Source organism: Impatiens glandulifera, chromosome 3 (assembly GCF_907164915.1).
Source record: "Impatiens glandulifera chromosome 3, dImpGla2.1, whole genome shotgun sequence".
NCBI lineage: Eukaryota > Viridiplantae > Streptophyta > Magnoliopsida > Ericales > Balsaminaceae > Impatiens > Impatiens glandulifera.
In genome coordinates, this window is record NC_061864.1 from 54268859 (window position 1) to 54286517 (window position 17659).

Genomic DNA, 17659 nt, shown 5'->3' on the forward strand with positions numbered 1-17659 from the left:
AACAAATTAAAATATAAATAAATTAAAATATAAATAAATTAAAATATAAATAAATTATATAAGTAAGTTTAATATATAAAATTAATTAAGTAAAAGTTAAAGGGCTAAAATGCAAAAAAATAAAAATATATGCGATTGTGAACAGTAGCAACGCATATTTGCGTGTTTTGAAGAGGGAAAATGAGAAATCTCATTCTGAGTTTGATTTTGCAGTTCGGTTGGAGGAGAAAACCCATTTTGGGTATGCGTTTCGAGTACTGTTGGAGATGCTCTCATGCCGCATAAATAATAAGTTAACGGCGTTTGAAACATTAATAAAAAAAATTATTTATATAATTATAAGAATATGAGTTACAAATTATGATGTCAGAAGAAAATATTTGAAATAGCAATTAACTCTCATAAGGAGTACAAATTTTATAATTTTATCGTTTGTATTTTTATAAATATTTTCCTCAATTTAAGGGTCTAAGTTATTCGGTCAAAATGTTAACTTCTTTGTTAAGATTCTACACATGCACAACTAAAATGAGCTAAATAATACAAATATATAATATTTGTTCAATGAGAATAAATTTTGCTTAAAAAAATAGTAAATTTAACTTCAAGAAAAAGGAACCATACTAATAAAAAAATAATTAATGTATAAATTGGTTTAACTTACCATTTTTTTAAATGAAAGAATACATTTTTTTTCGATATTTTCAAAATTTTGGTATATCGAGGTTGTAAGCATTAAAATTTGACATACCTAAATTTATAATAATATTAATAATATATAATAATAATTAAAAAAATTTAATTTAAAATAATCAAAAGGAGAGGTTAAAATTAATTTAGGATTAATTATTATGATAATTAAATCCTAATTAGAAAAACTAATAAAAAATAAATAAATTTGAGAATAAAATATTGCATTCATTCTACCCAAATAAAACCCAAAGTGGTTGAAATAATTTAATTATGATTTTAAATATAAGTTATGCATAATTTATGCCTTAAAATAATTAAATAAATACTCTAAAATATCCAAAACTAAAATAAATAAAATAAAATTTATTATGTTTTCAAAAATATTTTGTGTATTAATTTGGTGAAGGAGAATGTAAAAAAGGGTTAAAATTTTGATTTTCAAATAACCCTTTCAATAAAAATAAAAACTAATAATTTTGTGTGGCCGAAAATAAAGAAATCGGTTATAGCAGACATCTCATCCATCGGAACGACTAACGCCTCGTTAGCTAAGACACTAACTGAATGCCAACGACTGACAGAACGTAACGACGCATTTCATATTAAATGAAAGAACGTTGTTTTGATCATCTTTTCCGTTGAGACGAAGCAAACGCTGGAGAGTCGCATTCGACGCCGACAATCCTTCCAAAAATCTTATCTTCGCCATTACTCATCATTATCCCTTCAAACTTTGACTACGTATACGTCTCTCTATCACCTTCAATTCGCCTAGGATTTGAATTCAATCCTACCCTAGAAATAGGCTTACGAAGACAAAAACAGAAATCGAAGGATGAACTTTAGAAGACAAATTGGATACGAATTCGGCTTCGAAATTGACCTAGCTTGTGTATAGATGCTCCCTAGGTCTTCTTCTTTCAATTCATCGAACACAATTCAAGAATAATAGCCTTCTTGGAGATTTTCAAAGGAGTTTCGACGACTGTTTTTTTAAGAAACTGCTCTAGTGTTCTAAGATTCGATCAAGAGCTTTGGAAAGCTTCCTTAAGATCATAGGAGTGTTCTCAAATCACAAGTAAGCTTTTAGACCATCTATAATTCAAGTTGTGATTCAAACTTGAATTTTTTCAATTTCGATCGGGTTGATCTTATTCATGGTTTAATTTTGTACTTTCTATAATTGAAATTGATCCTTAGATAATTTCTAAGCTTTCTGTCTAAAGAGATTTTATCAATTCAATTGTTTGATTTGGAAATTTGGAAATTTTGATTTAGTGTTCTTGAGTTTTTAAGCTTGAATTTTAATTTAAATAGTTCCCTAACATGTTTGTAAATATGTTTTTTGACGGGAATTCCATCATTCCACAGATCATAAAACATACATCCCGATCAGGTTTGATCAAACTAAAAATTTTCAAAATAAAAGTTTAAATTTAAATTTTGAATCTATTACAAAGCTTGATTGATGTTCTTGTTTTCGTCATGTTTGATTATAAACATCATTTAGAAGTTGTTGGAACAAGAATTAAGCCATGAGATAACTTAATTTAAAAGTTCCCAAAATTTTCCCAAGAATCATATCAAGAAATTGATCGTCTTAGGGCTCGATTGATCGATTTTAGGATTAGGGTTGTGATCCCTACATCCAGGCGAGTTGACAACAACTTACCGATCACATTTTTGTGATCTATATCAAAAGTTGTAAACCTACAACGTTCATACCAAATGAAGAACACTTGGTGTTCTTGGACCGAGTCTTGAAGGACTGAGGATCGAGAATCCTCGATCATGACCGAGACCAAGGACCGAGAAAATCAACCTAGAACTGAGAACAAGGACCAATGTTCTTGAGTTAGGACTGAGCCTTAGACTAGTGTTCTTGAGCTAGGACCGAGAAATTTGACTTAGGACCGAGACTCATAGGTCTTAGGACCAAGGATCTCAGTCTAGAGCTAGCCCCGGACATAGAAGTTTCTACACCTTGATCGAGAAACCTAGCCCTAGGCTAGTCCAAGATCGATAGGCTTTAATACTTAGACTGGTAATTTCAACCAAGGACTGAGAGTCCCTAGAACCTTAACCTATGGACTCCGGTCCTCCGACCGAGTATCACGAACCCCGATCGAGAGTTCCCTCGATTTAGACCAAGTCTCTCTAGTCCCCAACCCTTAGAACTTCGATCCTAAGGCCTGTTTAGTTCCATTTTTCAAAACCTAAAATTATTGGAACAAGTATTTTTCAAATAATCCCGAGAGATCGAAAAATGATTCAAAATATTTTCAGGAATTTCCCAAACAAATATTCTGACTAAGCCTAGTTTGGAATTTATTCTAACACTATTCTCTGATATTTTTCAGGTTCTTTACTCAATCTTCTTAATCACAATCTCAGGTACGCACCTCTAAATAATTTTGTACAATTATTTACGTAATCCAAACTTATCCTTATTTAGGACCCGACTACAAATTTAAAGAAAATAAATGTTATAGAAAATCTTTTGCTAGTTAAGCTTTTAAAATATAAAATAGTTTTCAACGGGCGCGGAGGACATAGCGAGCAAGCCCTTTCCCGAGCATAACTAAATAACGAACCCTTATGGAAATTCTAGTACGTTTGTACACGTACATCTTTTTATTGATTTTTCTATAATCAATTACCGACTCTGTTTTCAAATAATCGTTTCTTAATTTAATTATGTTTAATTAATTTAAACCGGATTTCAAATCAAATTATCATTTGGTTACAACAAATCTCTAGATTATTAAAATTTGAATAAAATTAATTATTTTTACAAAATTAATTTTAAAAGTTACCAGGTACTGTCAAAATCTTTAAAAATAATGTTTTATTTTAAAAAGATGACAGGAACGCAAACCAATGTTGAAATCATTGAACCTCGAGCCTCCCTATGTTCCCTGTATTGTCATGTGTCGTCTGACACGTGCTAAGCTACATGAGGGAATTTCTAGGGGGTTAAAGAGGTATTTACCGAAATAATATTTATAAATTAAAAATATATATTATATAATACTTATAAGGAAATAAATAAATTTAATATTAATTTAATTACATAATCATAATTTTTGAAAATTAAAATACAATTTTATTGCAATATAATTCAATATATGCCATCTCTAAACATTATATTTTATAAAATATAAAACTAATTTTATTTCGGTATAAAGTGTTTGATTCTTTTTCAAAACAGACTTTATGAAGTTTAATATGTTGTCAAGTTATCTCAAATACAAAATATCACTCGAAAGAGAGTAAAAATAATTTCATAAATAAAACTCCTTCTAACTCCTAAACATATTAAAAGTATATTTTGGGAGCACTATGAAAAGAAGACAAGAAAGTTGGTTGATAGAAGAATACAACCAATCGGGGTATGCAAGTACTGTCAAGTTAAGATTTCAGCTGTTTCTTAAAGTACTAGTAGGTTAAAAAACCATTTATTATAAAGGCGTGAGTTGAGTTCACTCCATGAAACAAGTAGAGCCTGTAGAGGTAATAAAAGTCAAACTATATTGACGAACGAGGCGATGGGGGCAAGAAAGTGCTTTGGTTCCACATTGTTTTAACCAGAAAAGCTATGAAATAAAATTGACCGAGTAGGTGATCCTCGATGAAGTTTCATTTAAAATGGTCTAAGGAAAGGAGTTTGTGAGCTTATTACAAGAAGCACAACCGAGGTTCAAGGTTCCTGATCGTAAGAAAGTTGCAGGTATGGTTTTTGATTTATTCTTAGTTGAATTTTTTTTAAATTAATATGTTTCTTAGGTAACAAATGTACAATATTGGTACCGTACTGAAATTCAAGTATACCGAAATCAATGTAATGTGAAAGTGTGCATTTTTTTCTATACCAAAACTTTAGGTAAGGTTTAAGGTGTGAATACAAAATTAAGGTATACTGTACCGACCCACCCCTATAAATAAACATAACCTTTAGAAGAGAAATTAAGGTTATTAAAAAAACATTGATTTAATATGTATTTAACCATTGCAATTTAATCCATATTTGATCACAATTATATTTCTTTCTTTCATATTTTTTATTTTTAAAAATTATTAGTCTACTAATTTATTTATTTATTAAACAAATTGACATAGTTATTCAATTAGAATATTTTTTATTTGAAATATTATAGGTGAAATCACGCCGTTACAAATTTTCAATAGATCTCTTTTATGTAATTCAATTATTCCACGCTCGTTTGTATGCCCAAGACGCAAATGCCATAATTTTGTGATATAATCTGACACAACATAATTTACTTCACCTACAATTGAATTCCCCAACAATGTGTAGATATTCTCTTTGATTCACTTTTCTTTCATAATAATCAACACACTTTTACGAATTTTAATAGTTTAGGGTTTAGGGTCCCTATAAATAACCATAACCTTTAGAAGAGAAATTAAGGTTATTAAAAAAACATTGAATTAATATATATTTAGCCATTGCAATTTAATCCATATATATTTGATCACAATTATATTTCGTTCTTTCATATTTTTTATTTTTGAAAATTATTAGTCTACTAATTTATTTATTTATTAAACAAATTGACATAGTTATTCAATTAGAATATTTTTTTATTTGAAATATTATAGGTGAAATCATGATTTTACAAATTTTCAATAGATCTCTTTTATGTAATTCAATTATTCCACGCTCGTTTGTATGCCCAAGACGCATATGCCATAATTTTGTGATATAATCTGACACAACATAATGTACTTCACCTACAATTGAACTCCCCAACAATGTGTAGATATTCTCTTTAATTCACTTTTCTTTCATAATAATCAACACACTTTTACGAATTTTAATAGTTTAGGGTTTAGGGTCCCTATAAATAACCATAACCTTTAGAAGAGAAATTAAGGTTATTAAAAAAACATTGAATTAATATATATTTAGCCATTGCAATTTAATCCATATATATTTGATCACAATTATATTTCGTTCTTTCATATTTTTTATTTTTGAAAATTATTAGTGTACTAATTTATTTATTTATTAAACAAATTGACATAGTTATTCAATTAGAATATTTTTTTATTTGAAATATTATAGGTGAAATCATGATTTTACAAATTTTCAATAGATCTCTTTTATGTAATTCAATTATTCCACGCTCGTTTGTATGCCCAAGACGCATATGCCATAATTTTGTGATATAATCTGACACAACATAATGTACTTCACCTACAATTGAACTCCCCAACAATGTGTAGATATTCTCTTTAATTCACTTTTCTTTCATAATAATCAACACACTTTTACGAATTTTAATGGTTTCTCAATCCTCATATATTTTATGAGAATACCCATTTTCATGTAAAGTACCTAACGAGATCAGATTCTTCTTCACTTTAGGTATATGCCTAACATTACAAAGAGTTCTAAAATACCATCATACATCTTAAATTTGATTTCACTCATGCCAATAATACTACAACATCTATTGTCACGTAATAGAACATAACCAAAATTACCTAAATTGTATGAACGGAACCACTCTTTATTAGGAGTTATGTGATGAGAACATCCTGAATCAAAGATCCATGCATCATTGGTTGACTATTTGTAATTGAAAGTGCATCACCAATATTCTGCTTTGAGTCGTCTTTCTAGACAACGTTCACCGATTTGGAAGATTTAACATCATTAATCGTTTTTGGACAATTTTATTTTATATGTCCTGATTCTCTACAATTATAGAAACGAAACGTCTTTTTTCTCCTTGACTTGGATCTAGATTTTTCTCTTCCAAAATGATTTTTTTCTTGCATTCTTCCACGACATTGATTTCATGTAACATATAAATTGTCGAATTGAGAACTTCCCCTGCATTCTTTTTTGTTGGTTTTGAGCCAACAATGCTACATTAATTTCTACAACTTTGATAGTTTCTTTCCTATATGTTAGATTAGTCACCAAGTGCTCATAGAAAGACGGTAATAAGCATAAAACAATCATTGCTCTATCTTCATCATCAATATTTACATCAAGTTAGGGTAGATTCATGATTATCTGATTGAAGATATTCACATGCTAAGCCAAATCCAAACTCTCGTGCATCATCAGACCATATAACCTCTACTTTAGATACAACTTGGTCATCAACGATTTAGACATAAACTGACCTTCTAACTTTTTTCATATTTCAACTAAAGATTGTAGATTCATCTCATTATACATTATTTCATTTGTCAAACAAAGTTGTATGGTCCCGATGCCCGTTGTTGCAACTCTTCACAATCTTCGTCCTCCATTTCTGTTGGTTTTTCAGCACGCAAGATTTTTAGTATTTCTTGTTGCGCTAATATATCTTTAACTCTTGTTTGCTACAAACCGAAACTATTCGTTCCATTAAACTTTCCAACTTCAAATCTGGTACTATAAGACATCTCAACAAACTTCAATATAAATCAAACAAGTTCAGAACCAATGCTAAATAAAGCCTCAAGAACTTGCTGAAATCTGGAATCAAATAAGTTTCTTGCTTATTTTGACAAACAAATAGGACCTAAATTAGAAAGTCCTAAGCTTTCTCATTTGTTTCTCTCTCCTATGTAAGTTGTTGCTACTATGTTCTTTAACATTTTTTTAATATATCTTAATATCTCTATTTTTTTTAGATTGAAAAATCATATTTAAAAATCTTCCTCTTTTCTTCAGATTATGTTGATCTTCCAGTAATAGATAGAAAATCAAAAACTTTATTTTCAGCTTTTCACCGACTAACAAAGAAGATGTCTACTTCTTGTTACAATTGCTGAAATTTGTCAGCCCATTAACTCTAAATTTAATTAACATGTGTATATTTAAGCCACATACACAACAGTTACCTAGGCTTACCCAAGATCAACTATGTGTGAGTGTTAGGGACGACCCTAGGGTAAGGTAACCAAGGCGCCTATGGCCTTAAAAATTTATAAAAAAAAATATATAAAAAAAAATATATAACTTAGCAAGGTTTGAACCTAAGACCTCTTAAAAACTATTATAATATTTAACCAACTAAATTAAACTACTTCGCTTTTTTTTACAAAAAAGTGCTCGGCTATGGCCTAATCTAGCTGAGTCAGGTTTAAATATAATATAAAATTATTGATGTTTTTGTAAGGATCAGTGACTACAATAGAAGGGGTTGAATATTGTTGTACAAATTATCACTTTCAATTCGATTTTAATCATGTTAGAGATTAAAATCTGTTTCTATTTTTCTCAAATTGCCGCAAGCTCTTGAACGGATTCAAGTGCGGAAATGCTTACTAGATTTGAAGCGATAGATAACAGACTATTAGATGCAGAAATGAAATAACACAAGAATTTTATGGATGTTCGGAGATAAAACTCTCACGTCACCCCTTCTTCTGTTTCCAAAAAGATTTCACTAGAAGACTTTGATTCGTATAGTGAGTACACAAACCCAGTCGAAACACAAGACTTAACAACTGCCTATTCTGAACTCCTAGATATCACTTCATTGAACAGACAACGTTCTAATCAACTTATAATACTGAAAATACACTCAAGTAGAACAATGAAATTATCTCTCAGCTTAACATAGTGAATTACATAATACACTTGAGAAAGATGACTTAGAGAGAGAATGAATTGCGCGAGAGATATCGAGAGATTCGTCGTTGTACTCTAATCACTTTTTATATTGAAGTGTAACAACGGTCCAATCTTTTTCTTGGATATGTGTCAACTTTCCGTTAGATGTACGCCAGATGTACGGGATCGTACACAAGAATATATTTGTTGGATCGTGTCGTACGGGATGATACTGCGTTGACTAGTGGAATAATAATGTGCGTGGCAATTGAACATTTTGTCGTATTAAGCTAACTTGGATGACTGTTGATAACAAACGCTGATGTTCGTTATGCTGATGAGCTATACAGATTAGCAAGCACTTCTTCAGACGGCTGCTGAAGTAAGGCTGTTGTCAATGCTTCTTCAGACGACTGCTGAAGTTATGCGTCTTCTAGCACTTCTTCGGACTGCTGCTGAAGTAAAGCGTCTTCTCGCACTTCCTCAACACTACTGTTGAAGAGAGACATCTGTTCGCGCTTCTTGAGTTGTACATGCGCATAAAACATTTGCACAACTTAGTTTTATTCACGAACACATCATTAAAACTATGTCGTATTGATTAAACTTATTTTTATTCACCTAAGTTTATTTTAATCAATCATCGCCGGCATAACCATAAAAAATATCATTAAAAAAGCGTGAGCCGTTATTTGTCGAATCAGAACCAACCACCACTACTTTGCGCTCGAAGAGTTGAGCGGCCGCCGGTCCTTCCGTGCACAAATATAGATTCATTCTTTGTATCTGGTCCAGCCTCTTTCCCAACAATCTCTGCCCAACATTCTCACGAACGAAGACAGAGAATTGCATAGGAGGACGAAACGAACCAACCCACTTGTCCTGATCTCCACGATTTTCTAAGAGACGGGAATGTAAATAGAAAACATCCCCCGGGAAAGCCTCACGGCCTGGTGGTCGGCGTAACAATAATGACATTTGTCGATATGCCACGGCCTGTTTACTAAGATCATCATAGATTATTAATGCATGCATTCCATTATCGCGGAAATATTCCCCCATGGCACACCCAGAATATGGGGCAAGAGATTGTAGAGGAGCAAGATCCGAAGCGGTGGCTGCTACAAGAATGGAATATTCCAAAGCATTCTTAATTCAACTTAATTAATTATTTCTCTTTTAATTAATTTTACATTTTTTTATTTAACTTAATCTAATAGTTACCATGGATAATCTTATCCCTACCCACGGTTTTACCTTTGTTGTTATCACCAAATGTGATCTTAGGTCATGTGCATTTCGTTATTTCAGTCAGCAGTCGGCTGTTGTCTGTCATGTGTCTAGAGCAACCGTTGTCCAGATACCAAACAGATCCTTCCAGGTAGCTGTCCTGAATTACCTACATATTTATAGCTTTGGTACTCATATTCACTTGGGTCCGTGGTTAATCAGTCCCTTGGGAATCCATATTTGGGTTATTTTTATGAATCTCCCGCTTTGTGTGGTTAATAAATAAAAATGATTTAGATTTGGCAGACGTCTTTCTGCCTACTGTTGATCCCTTGAATTTAGGAGATGAGTTTTGAAGAGAACTTCTTGACTTTCTATCAAGTTTTTGTTTTCCAAACCAGTTGGTTGCCCTCTTTTTGAGCTTAAGCCACCTTGACTTTTGGTTAGTTGGTTTAACATATTTAAGTTAATATTTTAAAGTCAAGTTATCACAACTTTGATTAGTTCCACTATCAGTTAAATTTCCCTTGACAAAGCTTATGGGTATAAGCTCGTCTTTTACTGAGTTCAACTTTTTGTTGGACTCGTCTAGGTTGCCATTAATAAATCCAAAATCGAATTTGTATCTGGAAGGCCTTTGTTGACGTCTAACGACGTTTCCATATTTTGTTCAGGAACTAACCACGTAGTTTAACCTTTGGTTTCAGAAAAAATAGTTTAAATTGTTTAATTCCTTGAGTTTCTCATTCTCAGTTATTTTCAAAACTTCTTTTCATTGTTTTGAGATAAAGAAGTGCTATCAATTTTGTTTTTCAAATATATTTCATTAAAAGTGTCTGACAACATCTTGTATTCAATGACCATGTCATTGAGTGCAGTAGTCCAGTCATCTCTTGTGAACTTATCAGAAGAGAAGTCAAATACCTCATTGTCATCTACCATGAATCATTTAACACCTTCATCCTCATTTTCGCTAGATAAGATGTCAACTGAGTCGTTGTAAGCCCACTTGCTCTTGCTTTCCTCAGCCATCAAAGCTTTTTGATCATTCTTATTCTTCTTATAATAAGGCTTCTTATCATCCCTCTTAGGCTTTCTGCAGTCCACCTTGAAGTGACCTGGTTTGTCACAGTTAAAATATTTCAAGTTAGTTTTGGATTATTCTTATAATTATTATTATTAGAATTAAAGTTAGAATGAGTCTTCTTCATAAATTTGCCAAACTTCTTAACGAAGAGTGACATTACATCAAAGCTAATTTGCTCAGCAAACTTCGGAGCTGTCACGGCATGTGGCTTTTGCAAAAAGTCACCAACGCTTTTGTTGAGATGGATGTGGATGACTCCTCTTCATTCTTTGAGTTTATTTCAAACTCATAGGCTTTCAGATCGACGAACAGGTCATGCAGCTCAAGTTTGTTGAGGTCTTTGGATTCCCTCATCGGCATCATCTTGATGTCTGATTCTCTAGACAGAGCTCTTATTACTTTAATGGCAACAACTCCATTTCTATATGTCTTTCCCAGAGTGGAGAGTTCAATGACAATACTACTGAATCTTTAATCGAATTCAGTTATTGTCTCTCTAGGACGCATCTTGATGCTGTCAAACTTTTGTGTAGAAACCATCAACATGTTTTCTTTGGTTTGGTCGTTGTTTTTACACAGTTGAGTCAGCTTCTCCCAAATCTCTTTGGTAGTGGAACATAACTTAATTTTGTTGAACATGTTCTTGTTAAGAGTTTTTTAGAGAATGTCTTTGGCCACATTGTCAAAGTTGGCATTTCTCTTATCTTCAGTAGTTCACTCAAATCTTGGTTCTCCTTCATCTCAGGAGAACCATCAGTTGAAGTTGTGGTTGTGCTGACCTTCAGAATCTTCATTGAAACATTAGTGATGACATATCATATATCATTATCTTGAGTGGCCAAATAAGCTTGCATCCTGATCTTCCACTCATCATAATCTTCTTTTGAGAACATTGGAATTTTGTTTAGAAGAGACATGATTTAGGTATCTGCTTTGCTTGAGAATAGAGAAATTGATTTTGATACCACTTGTTAGGATCGGTGACAACAATATAAGGGGGTTGAATATTGTTGTACAAATTATCACTTTCAATTCGATTTTAATATTGTTAGAGATAAAAATCTGTTTCTATTCTTCTCAAATCATCGTAAGCTCTTGAACGGATTCAAGTGCAGAAATGTTTGTTAGATTTGAAGCGGCAGATAACAGACTGTTAGATACAAAAATGAAATAACACAAAAGTTTTATGCATGTTCGGAGATAAAACTTCTATGTCACCCCTTCTTCTGTTTCTAGAAGGATTTCAGTAGAAGACTTTGATTCGTATAAAGACTATATAAGCCCAGTCAGATTACAAGACTTAACAGGTGTTTGTTTACATAATAGTGAAAACATACTTATGTATTGATAGGAAAAGATTAAAACTTACATGATCCTTGTTGCGAGGTTGTTCGGGCAAGAGAAAATATCATAACCTAAGATCTAGCATTCTTATCCATGAAAGAGGGAAAGATTACCTTTTTTTTGAGACTATCGCGACTAAGATAACGAGTGTCTTTCCAAACTATCCCGACTTTTGGAGATAGGAGAAAGAAAGAATTGCAGTTGTGAATCGCCAAGATTCAGATCTTGAGACTATGCAACTCAAAATAGGACAATTGTAGACTTCTCTAATTAGATACTTTACCGTATGATCGCCGAAGAAGAGAGTTACAGATCGAGAGTATGTAGAGAGCTGGTGTTCGTTCAATTGTAGCATTGGTGAGAAGCGCTGAAAATCACCCGAGAGAGAAATAAGAGAGGAAGAAAGGAAAAAAGCGGCGGACACGCCTAGGAAAATAACAAGATATTAGCGAGAGCTGATTGTAATTGCTCTCGGCAATAATATTTATTTCCGAGGGCGGATGAATGCTTTCGGTAACATTTTATCTATCAACGTAGGCAGAATAATGCTCTCGGCGATAAAAATATTTTCAATAGCGGAAGAAAGCTCTCAGCAATTATTTTCGATAAACGTGCATATATATATATATATATATATATATATATATATATATTATATATATATATATATATATATATATATATATTTCTGCTAGTGTGTTTTAGATTTCAGACGGCTAAAAGCCTCACTATCCATATATAGTATAGTATGATTTATTTATTTAGTTAACAAAAGTGTTACACTTTTCATATTATTTAATAATATTATCCGGGATGATTCATTGGCTTAGTGTTTTGCTTTTATCTTTCCACTATTAAATTATTTTGGCTTGTAGTCAATTAGTCCACTTGTCTCACCAAGATAATAATAATAGTCCACTTGTCATTAAAAGGATACTTAAGAAAAATTAAAAATTTCAACATATTCCCAAATTCAATTATTTTATATACAAAGAAATGTTATTTATATCATAATGACAACTGATGACATGTTTTCATAATTTAATTGTTTCTTAAAATAATATTCAAGTTATTATATGTAACATTTCTAGAAGATAAAACCAATTTACATCATATTTATTTAGATCTCAAAAGAGATAAAATTAAAAAAAAAATAAAAATTGATATTAATTTTTGAAAAATAAAACTTATTTTTAGTTTTTTAGTTGAAGGTAGAGACTCATAATTAAGTGATATGTCAATTCGAAATTTCACCTCATCCATTTTAAAAAAGGTTTCTAGATAATAAATTGAATTAAATTAACTCTAAATTAATTATATTAATACAATAAAAACATTTATTTAATTTTAAATCAAACTCATGATCTCAACCGCATAAACTTCATTAGAAATATTATTATATACATTTGTTTTACTCAAATACAGATATGGAACAAAATAATTATCTTCCAAAGTCCTTCAATCAATATATAAAAAGTTATTTATTTGTTTATTTGTTTGGTATTTAACTGATTAATAGTTTTTTAATTTAAATAAAAAGTTGACAATTTTTTAAAAATACATTTGCTAACTAATTTGAATATTTATGAATATTTATTTGTTGAAATTCTTAAACTAATAATATTGATCATTTATTTATTTATAACTATTTATTTATTTCAGCTCAATAATGTGTACGTTTGATAACATTCAATTTATTTGTTAAGATAGGTAAATATAGAATTTTTTTTTGTTTAAATACAAAATGTGATTGATTATAATTTTTTATATTAACTTATTACGCAAATCTACTAACGCCCGGATTAAACATTGAATTAAAGTGCTTAATAACTTAACTGTGTTTTAAACCGATAAAACCTTAATTTTGTATAACTTTTAACACTACAAAATCTAAATTGTAATGGTTAAAAGAAAAGTTATGAAATTTTGTTAACCCTAATAAAATCCCTAATTTGACCCTTCAAACTAGAAGATACGCTCAATTATTTAACTTGTTTTTATGATTTGATTCAAATTATCTAACTTATTTATTTCAATCTAAACCCTACCACTATTTCATTATTTGGATTTATTTGGGATAAGATCGACCCTATCTGCAACGCTTTACAGCTTACGTGGAACGATGGAAGGCCCGTCAAAAATTATCATTTGTACCTTTCCACATTAAAATGTTGATTCATGTCTTTCTAGAGAGAGAAAGTGATTAAACCGTCCTTTGAAATCTTCAAAGGCCACTTTAAGGATGCCAATATATAAACGTGTCTTCAATCTTCATGGAGTGGAAAATTAAAGGAAAAAGACACTAAAAGCAGAAAGAGAGAAAGAGAGATAGCAAATTCAATAATTGATCAGCAATAATGATGATAAAGAAATTGGAAATATGTATGGAAATGATGAAATTAGGTCTGGATTTATTGGCTATGTTCGTCGGAGCTGTCGGCGATGTCTTTCATCCTAAAGGAGCGGTGGCGCCGCCGCATCTAAATAATGTTCAGAGTATTCCTTATGTTGGGTTCTTCCCTTAATATTTTTGTTAATTTGCAACAATTTTGTTAAATTATATGTAGATCTGTAAGTTAATTTATTTGATATTTTGGATCATTTTGTTCTTTAATTTTTCTCAATCCCTAACGTTCTATTAATCTCATATGATTAATACTTGTATTTGGTTGAATTGTTGGACTTCGTGTTGGATCAATTAAAAGTAAATTGAAGAGTTTTCACTACGTGATATTTTAATTCTACATTTTGCGGATATAGATATTCAAGTTAAACGAATTTAATTTCGAGCCAGTTCGTTTAATTGTATTTTAGGACTGTATTTATCCCGCTTGGTTAGGAAACACAGTGGTACCATCGTTCAAAAAAATAAATTATAATGTTTTAAAGAAAATATTCTATATCAAACCTCAGACTTCACCCCAATTTGACATTTGTATTTTATTATTATTTTGCTCAATTTAAGGGTCCAAGTTATGTTAACGTTTTCGTTACGATTCTACACATGCATAACTAAATTGAGCTAAATATATAATGCAAATATACTTAATATTTGTTTAATGAGAATAATTTTTGTTTAAGAAAAAGAGTAAATTTAACTTTAAGAAAAAGGAACAATACTAATAAAAAATTTAATGTATAAATTGGTTTTACTTACAAAAAAACAAATAATGATTTTTTTTTTCATTATTTATATTGTATAAACATTTATTTTCAAACTAAAGAAAAGGGTTTTGCCATTTTCAAAATTGTGATTAAACTTTCATCAACTAGCTAGTTATTGAACTTATTATTAACTAGTTAAAAAAAAGTGACATATCAATTAGTGAGGTGTATTATTTATATATATATATATATAGATACTAGGTTAACTATATTAGAAAATCGCTACGACAAAACCTTGTTTGGTATATCTTTAACATTAAAGAACCGTAAATTATGAGGTTAATTTGAAGAAGATGTGTAGAATCAAATTTTACGCTAGTAAGAAGTCTTAATTTGTAACATATAAAAACTGTTATGACAAACTAATTTGGTATATCTTTAAACAATACAGAAATAAGAAATCTGATATCCAAATTGACTGAAGTTGAGACACATGTATTTCAGAGGTTAATTGTAGAAATAAATACCAAATTTTCCCAGCTATCCTCTTAAACTCATTTAGACAATCATTTATGGCCCGTCTAGATGATGAAAAAAAAAAAGTTGATTCGGATACCCCAATTGCCAACCATGGAATATATATATATATATATATATATATATATATATATATATATATATATATATATATATAATAAAATAAAATTTTAAAGCTTCACTAGAATTTGCACATTTTTTGTTGTTTCATATACATTTTATTTTTTAAATATCAACCATATGTTGGGTCCAATAAAAAAAACAGGGACAGACAGGAAACAATATGTTGTGCCAAATTCTCAACCAAGTAAAATGATATAATTTTTTATTTTTGAATTTAAAAATATAAAACATCGTATATAGTTATTATATCCTCCCATCAACTTATAACATTTTTAGTATGAATTAAAACGAGATGAAATCAATTGAACCAACCTTAATGGCTTATTTTCTTTATTAAACAAAGAAGATGTAAACAAATTTCCCATGCCTTACTTTTAATACAGAAAATGAATAATTAATTTGCATGATACGGTCACAAAAATTTGAGGTGTTTTTTTACTAACACTATGCAAAGTTTGATTTAAGAAAATGAGAATTGGATGACCAGTATTAATAACAGCTAGAACGGCCCAATTTTGGTCTAAACTCTAGCATAAGATCAAACATTAATTTGTTTTGTTCGAAATAAAATTTTCATAAATAATCATAAATTAGAAAGTCAATCCACCATATATTGACCAATTCAATGGAGAATGTTAAATCTCCTCAATCATACATAATTTAAACCTAAATCTCACTTAATTTTAAACAAAAGAGATTAAACTAAATAAATTTTATAACTACTAACAAAATAAAAAAAATTAGAATTAATAGCTTTAAATTAATATAAACGCAAATTCAAATTAGAATTGGGAGTTAATGTAAAAAATTCATAAAAACATTTAGGGCTTAAATTTAGTAGAATACTCAATTGTTATGTTGGACTCAAATTTGAGTTTGTTTTTTTTTTTTTTTTTTTTATATAAAATGATATTTGAATTTTAAAAGGTAGCATATAAGACTCGAATTACCAAAATTTTAACAATATAAGGGTTTTTTTTATATGGACAAATAGAATTTAAAAAAAATAAAAAATGACGTTAGCTAAAATATTGGTTTATGAAGTATCCTAACATATTAAACTATCATTTTCTGACCTTTCGTGATTATTTAAAAATGGATTCGCGGTTCAAAAATTACAAAAATATTTTGGATTTTGAAAAGTGGAACCAAATAGGCCTTAGGACCCAAGTCCTAGGGTATGGGTCCGGTTTGGTGGATTTGGGTTCAGACGGGCTCGGTCTAGACTAGGGTGGTCTAGACTACGGCTTTGGTGCATGGGTCAAGGGACTAGAGGGCTCGGCCTTGGGAAGGGAGGCTTGGTCCCGAACTCAGACTATTCGGTCATAAACTTGGGAGGTTCGGTCCTAGGTCAAGTTTATTGGTCCTGGTCCTCGGTCCTAGAGCTAGAGGTACTCAGTCCTAGGTTATGATGGAACTCGGTCATAGGGTTAGAAACATTGGTCCTATGCTAAGAAAGGGCTCGGTCCTAGGTTAGAAAACTTGGTTGGATTTATCGGTCCTAGGTCTTGGGGATCGGTCTTTTCTCAAGAACATCGGTCATCATCCTCGGTCTTATCTCAAGAACATCGATCCTCGGTCTCGGTCGTAACTCAAGAACATCGGTCCTTGGTCTCAGTCCTACAAGACTTAGTCCTAGGACTAAGTGTTCTTCATTTGGTATGAAGAATTGTAGGTCTCATATCTTTTTACTTAGATCATGGAATCATGATCTGTAAGCTATAGTTAGTTCATATGATCATGAAGAACAAAAGACCTAACATAAATCACCATTATTTGATCTTTACAAAGATCAATTTCTAAACCATTTCTATGTCAAAATTTGAGATCTTTTAAATTAGGTTATTTCAATGCCTGATTTTTGTTCCATTAGCTTTAAAATGATTAATATAATTGAACACGACCAAAACAAGAACATCATTCAAACATTAAAACAGTTTTTTTAAGAGTGAATCAAA